The following is a 6916-nucleotide window of genomic DNA, read 5'->3' on the forward strand; positions in this document are numbered from 1 at the left end:
TGGTTTCAAACTAGATTTTGATTTTCTTTCTCTCTTCCTTACTCCCATACTTTTTCTTTCTCTTTTCCTTCCTCTCTTTTTTCTATCTGTTTCTCTCTCTTCCTCTCTTCCTCTCTCTCTCCTTCCCTCTCACTCTTTCCCTCTCGGCTTCTGGGCAGGTTTGGAAAACTCTGAGTTGATGATGATTTTTAAATGAGCGATTGCTCACTGCTCAGCTTAGAGGGAACTATGTTCCTGGGACAGTAGGAAGAATTTGGTTACCTTGACGATGTTTTTTTAAAAAGGGAAGGGAGCGAGAGAAAAGGAAACCGAGACTAACTGTAGAATGAGTTTGCCATTGTTTGCTTGGTTAGCTTGAAACACTAACTCTTAGTGACATCTATGGAAAAAGCAAGGTACTAGTCTCAAAGGTGCTTTTTCAACTGGACTTTCTTTGTTTTTCCTTGAAGACATTTTACTTCCCATCCAAGAAGCTTCTTCAGTTCTGGATGGTGGAGAATGGAATGGTTTATATGACCATAAAAATTATCTTATCTTATTTAGCAGGTGCTAGTGATGCAAACAGTGTACTACTAACATTATGATGCAAACTGTACCCCTTTTCCATGTACGGAGCCAGCTTGTTCCCCCTGATTGGATCCTGCTTATTTCCTCTATCCAACCAATTAACTAATGGATGGTTGTCTCACATACTGAATACCTGCAAGCAAGGGATTCATTATAACTGAAAGCTTCAATCTTATTGTCATAAATTATCCATTTACAATGGATAGTTTCCAGGGGAAACTAACTATCTAAACCTAGTCAGGAGCCCGAAATCTTAAAGACAAGGGGATATCCTGTCGCATGAGTCCCAGCGACTGGTTAGGTCTCCAGAGTCGGCCTTCTCCAGGTCCCATCAACTAGACAATGTTGCTTGGTGGGGCCTAGGGGAAGAGCCTTCTCTGTGGGGGCTCCGGCCCTCTGGAATCAGCTCCCCCTCCAGAGATCTGCACCGCCTTCCACAAGAGTCTCAAGACTCATTTATGCTGCAAGACTTGAGGCCATTAGACTCTACACCTCTGGCCGACGAATGTAGCATATGTTTGTTGTGTGAATGGCAATGACTAATTTTAATTTTGTTGGGGTTCTAGATTAACTGTTTTAAATTAACTGAATTATGATGTTGGACTGATTTTATGTGTTGTAAACCACCCTGAGTCCTCAGAGAGGGGTGGCATATAATTCCAATAGACAAACAAACAAACAAACAAACATTGACTTATTGTTTCCCAGTATGTCTCACAATGTTGTCTGGCGGGACCCAGAGGAAGAGCCTTCCCTGTGGCGGCCCCGACCCTCTGGAACCAACTCCCCCCAGAGATTAGGACTGCCCCCACCCTCCTTGCCTTTCGCAAACTCCCTAAAACCCACCTCTGCCATCAGGCATGGGGAAATTGATTCCCCTGGGTCGTTCCCGCTTTACGTATGGTTTGTATGAGACGTATGATTGTTTTTTATATTAAGGGTTTTAAATTGTTTTTAACTATTGGATTTGTATTGTTCTGTTGCTGTGAGCCGCCCCGAGTCTTCAGAGAGGGGCGGCATAGAAATCTAATAAATAAATAAATAAATAAATAAATAAATAAATAAATGAACGAACGAACGAACGAACGAACGAACGAACGAACGAACGAACGAACGAACGAACGAACAAACAAACAAACAAACAAACAAACAAACAAACAAACAAACAAACAAACAAATTTTGTGTGGCGGAGATCTGCAGCTTTTCTCTTTATTGCGCGAGAATGCCGGTTTTAGCAGCATTTTATTGTGTGGCTCCACCAGGGAAAACAGCAGACTGTTTTGGGGGAATTTAACTAACTAACTAACTAACTAACTAACTAACTAACTAACTAACTAACTAACTAACTAACTAATCCGACTTCTATGCTACCCAATTTTGAAGGACTCAGGGCGGCTTACAATAATATAAAATACAATGCAAAAGGGATATTGAGACTCTAGAAAATGTGCAGAGAAGAGCGACAAAGATGATTAGGGGACTAGAGGCTAAAACATATGAAGAATGGTTGCAGGAATTGGGCATGGCTAGTTTAATGAAAGGAAGGACCAGGGGAGACATGATAGCAGCCTTCCAGTATCACAGAGGTTGCCACAAAGAAGAGGGAGCCTGGTTGTTCTCCAAAGCACCTGAAGATAGGACAAGAAGCAATAGGTGGAAACTAAACAAGGAGAGAAGTAATTTAGAACTAAGGAGAAATTTCCTGACAGTCAGAACAGTTGATCAGTGGAACAGCTTGCCTCCAGAAGTTGTGAATGCACCAACAATTGACGTTTTTAAGCAATGTTGGATAACCATCTATCTGAAGTAGTGTAGGGTTTCCTGCCTAAGCAGGGGGTTGGACTAGAAGACCTCCAAGGTCCCTTCCAACTCTGTTGTTGTTGTTATTGTTGTTGTTGTTGTTGTTATTAATAATAATAATAATAATAATAATAATAATAATAATAATAATAATAATAATTATTATTATTATTATTATTATTATTATTATTAAAAGGAAGTAAAATATACAATCCAACAATAAAACCCAGATTAAAACCCATAATAAACTAAATAATCAGCATACATACGTAGCATTCATACAATTTGGCCCCTGGGGCATCAATGCCATCCTTGCTGGGGGACTTACCATTGGCATCTTTACCATTGATTCTCCCGAAGCCTGTCATTGCACCATGGAGAGCTATGGATTGGTCATCGTTGCGAGGGAGAGCAACGGATGGCTGCAGAAGGTCCCGGGGTTGCAGAGGACGCTTTCTCCCATGGGAGCTAACATCTGGTGTGGCGAAGACACCAAAGAGAAAGGACAAACCCTGGCTGATTTGGCAACTGCCATACTTGCTTCCCCCAACGGCCGACTGAATTGCCACCGCCCCTATGCTTAATTGAAGCACTTTTGCAGTAAAATGGGTCCCTTGGTTGTTATCTGGAGCTTCTATTACTCCATACTTAGGTATAATCTATTCCAATATAATTTGGGTGACTACTACTGCAATGACTGTCATGGCTGGATAAGCCTCAACCCACGCAGTCAAGTGACCCCCGATAAATATTTATTTCTCCCCACTTGAAGTAGTTTAATAATATCAATTTGAATGCCTTGAATTGGTCTCACGCTAAAGTTGCCCTCCCTTTTCTTTATGTACAGAACTGGTTTACTGGTTTACATACTGTATATTTTTCACAATCCACAATCTTCATTTCTGCCAGTGGAACTGCATTCCACCCTGTCCTGCCTGCTGTCCACCCCTGCCTTTGCCCCACCTTTCTCGGGGTTCTGGTAGTGGGAATTGAGATGTGCACGCATCTTTGCACCCCTGATGAGACTAGGCTTCTGCGCATGCACAGCAAGCAAAATCTCATGCAATGACGTTCATGCATAGAAGCAAAAAACCCATTAAAAATCGGCAAAATTTCAAGCACGAGAAAGTCCTTGTGTGAGATTTTACTTGCTGCACATGCGCAGAAGCCAAATCTTGCACTGATGGGCATGCACGCCCCCGCCAGATGTGCATGCACCCGCAACAATCCCGGAGGGCGTACCAGTAGCGGGCGGTGAGTGCAACCCCCGCCTGCATTTACATGACTCCTTTGCTCAATGGCCACAGTCCAAGCTCTTCTGGTTGCAATCATTAAACAATTGCACAGGTCGCTAAGAGACATAGAGGTACTTAACTGGGTGGAGGAGACTCTGCTGGCCTCAGCCAGCCACAGAGCTCACCAGCATGGCTAACATGCTCCACTTACCTTCTGTGCCCAGCTGATTCATTGATTGATTGGTTGGTTGGTTGGTTGGTTGGTTGGTTGGTTGGTTGGTTGGTTGGTTGGTTGGTTGGTTGGTTGGTTGGTTGGTTGGTTTGTTTGTTTGTTTGTTTGTTTGTTTGTTTGTTTGTTTATTTATTTATTTATTTATTTATTTATTTATTTACTTATTTATTTATTTATTTATTTATTTATTTATTTATTTATTTATTTATTAGATTTGTATGCCGCCCCTCTCCGAAGACTCGATGCAAGGAATGGCCTTCCTGTAGAGGCTATCTTATGACAATCTGCAAGTGGAAACGGTTATTATTATTAGAAACTATTATAAAAGTAATGGTAAGAAATATACAGTACACGAAATTGATATTAAGGATATATGGAGAAGATTGAAGCACTAAGGCCTAAATAATCAGATGCACTTAGAAAAGAAGCAGCCTAAAAACTGTATTAATTAATAGCTTTTTAAATACATATAAGAAATTTGACTAACTATTCTTGTCTAGATGTCAAATGTAAAGAATTAGATTTTTTTATTGGCCAAGGAATTTGTCTTGGTGCATATTCTTATTTTTAATAAGCTGGGTATTTCTATAAGCAGATTGCTCACAAGGAAGCCTGGCGTAGCCTTCTATTTTTAATAGGAGTTTACCAAAATTGGCAAATAGATTCATTAACACATAGAAAAGCAAAACTTCTGTAAGAGCTAAACTGGGCTGATTGTGGGAGAAAGTGATAACAGACAGTGGTTCCAGTTAGCCAGCAGGCTTTGAAGGTTTAATTCTTCAGCGTTTGATAGGAATGATAGGCATGGCACTGGCTGTTCAAGAATATGATATTTTTAACATAGGTTTTTGTTATTGCTAAACAGGAGACAATCCATTGCGGTACAGGTAGTTCTTGACCTATGATCACAATTCTCCAAAATATCTGTTGTTAAGCAGGGATGGGTTCCAATTTACTTTGCTGCCAGTTTGCTGCTTCCTGCGCCATGTAGCCTCACCTTGTGGTGGGGCACACACATAAGCACTGCAAAAAGCCCTTTAAAAAAAAAAAACTAAGATGGCAAAAACAAGGTGACAACTTATTTTTAGATGTTGTTCTCTTTGTTGTGACCCACCCAGAGTCCTCAGGGAGTTGGGCGGCATATAAATTAAACATAATAATAACAATAACAACAACAACAACAACAACAACAATAATAATAATAATAATAATAATAATAATAATAATAATAATAATAATAATAAACATGATGCTGTGGCACAGATGATCCACTGGAACTTGTGCCAGAACTACCATTTATCAGTGGCAAAGAACTGGTGGGATCATAAGCCTGAAAAAGTGGTCGAAAATGAGCAAGCAAAACTACTGTGGGACTTCCGACTTCTGACTGACCGAATTCTGAAGCATAACACACCAGACATCCTGATTGTGGAGAAAAAGAAAGAATGGATCATCGACATCACAATCCCAGGGGACAGCAGAATTGAGGAGAAGCAGCTAGAGAAATTAGTGAAATACGAAGATCTAAAAATCGAGCTGCAACGACTCTGGCTGGGCGCAAAGGATCTCAGCGGACACTTAAAAACCATCAGAATTGACAAAATCTCCATCTGTCAATTGCAAAAGGCTGCTTTACTGGAATCGGCAAACATAATTCGCCGCTACATCAAGCAGTCCTAGGTGCTTGGGAAGCGCCCGACTGGTGATGAAATACGAAATCCAGCATAGTGATCTCGTTTGCTGTGTTGTATTGAAATAATAATAATAGCGATGTAAATGTAAGAAATAAAATTCAATCACTCTATAAAGAATGAACAATGTAACCCAGAGACAAAGCAAATGAAGGATACAAAATTGAATCTTCCCTGGTGAAGGGATTTTCTTTCTGTTTGGTGATGGTACACTTTATACTTTTTGTTTTGTTTTTTGTAATTTTTTTAAAAAAATCAATAAAATTATATTTTTTAAAAAAGAAATAATAATAATAGTAATAATAGTAATAATAGTAATACAGTGGTCCCCCGATTATCGCGAGGGTTCCGTTCCAGGACCCCTCGCGATGATCGGTTTTTCACGAAGTAGCGGTGCGGAAGTAAAAACATCATCTGCGCATGCGCAGATGGTGTTTTTACTTCCGCCGCAGCAGCTAGGAGCCGAAGATTGGGGTTTCCCCGCCGCCCACGCAAACTCCTCGCTGATGCCCACCGCTCGCCCTCCCGCCAGCAAGAGGGGGAAGACCCAGGGAAGCCGCCCAGCAGCTGATCTGCCCGGCGCCATCTACGCATGCGTGGCCATAGAAAAAAGGGCGCGCATGCGCAGATGGTGTTTTTACTTCCGGGTTGAAAAATCGCGATATAGCGTTTCGCAATGCTCAAGATCGCGAAACTCTGGGGACCACTGTAATAACAATAACAATAATAACAATAACAACAATAACAATAACAAAATCAACAACAAAACAAAACAACAACAGCAACAACAACAACAATAATAATAACAATAACAATTTATGCGCAGATTTAAGCACATTTTTGCTTGCTGAACACACTGGGACACATAAGTGCACCCACAAGAAAACTGGGTAGCAGCGGTAATGGCAATCTGCCCCTGGTCATAAGTCACTTTTCTCAGTGCCATTGTAACTTTGAATGGCCACTAAACAAATGGCTGTAAATCAAGGACCACCAGTGGATGCTGTTACCAAGAGCCCTCCTTTATTGACAAAAATAAATAAATAAAATTAAAATAAAATAAACCTATACCCAGAGTTAGTTTAGCTTGCCATTAGGCAGGAAGCTGCCTGGAGAAATGTGAACTTTATAGCACATTATAAACCCATCATTTCTGCTCTCAGGGATTAACATGGCTGCTTTATGAAAAATTGTACTGATTCAATATTTGAGGAATAGGGCTTCCTGAAAATATTTATTTCAGATCTGTTGAACATTGTACTCAAACAAAGAATGCCTTGGGATTTTGATAGATGCTTAGGTCCTCGACATGATGTCAATTATGGTAAATGAGCAGCTTTGAAAGACAGCTGGATCATCACTCTCTGCTAACATTCCCTTGCTGGGGATT

This window comes from Erythrolamprus reginae, chromosome Z (assembly GCF_031021105.1).
Source record: "Erythrolamprus reginae isolate rEryReg1 chromosome Z, rEryReg1.hap1, whole genome shotgun sequence".
NCBI classification, from domain to species: domain Eukaryota; kingdom Metazoa; phylum Chordata; class Lepidosauria; order Squamata; family Dipsadidae; genus Erythrolamprus; species Erythrolamprus reginae.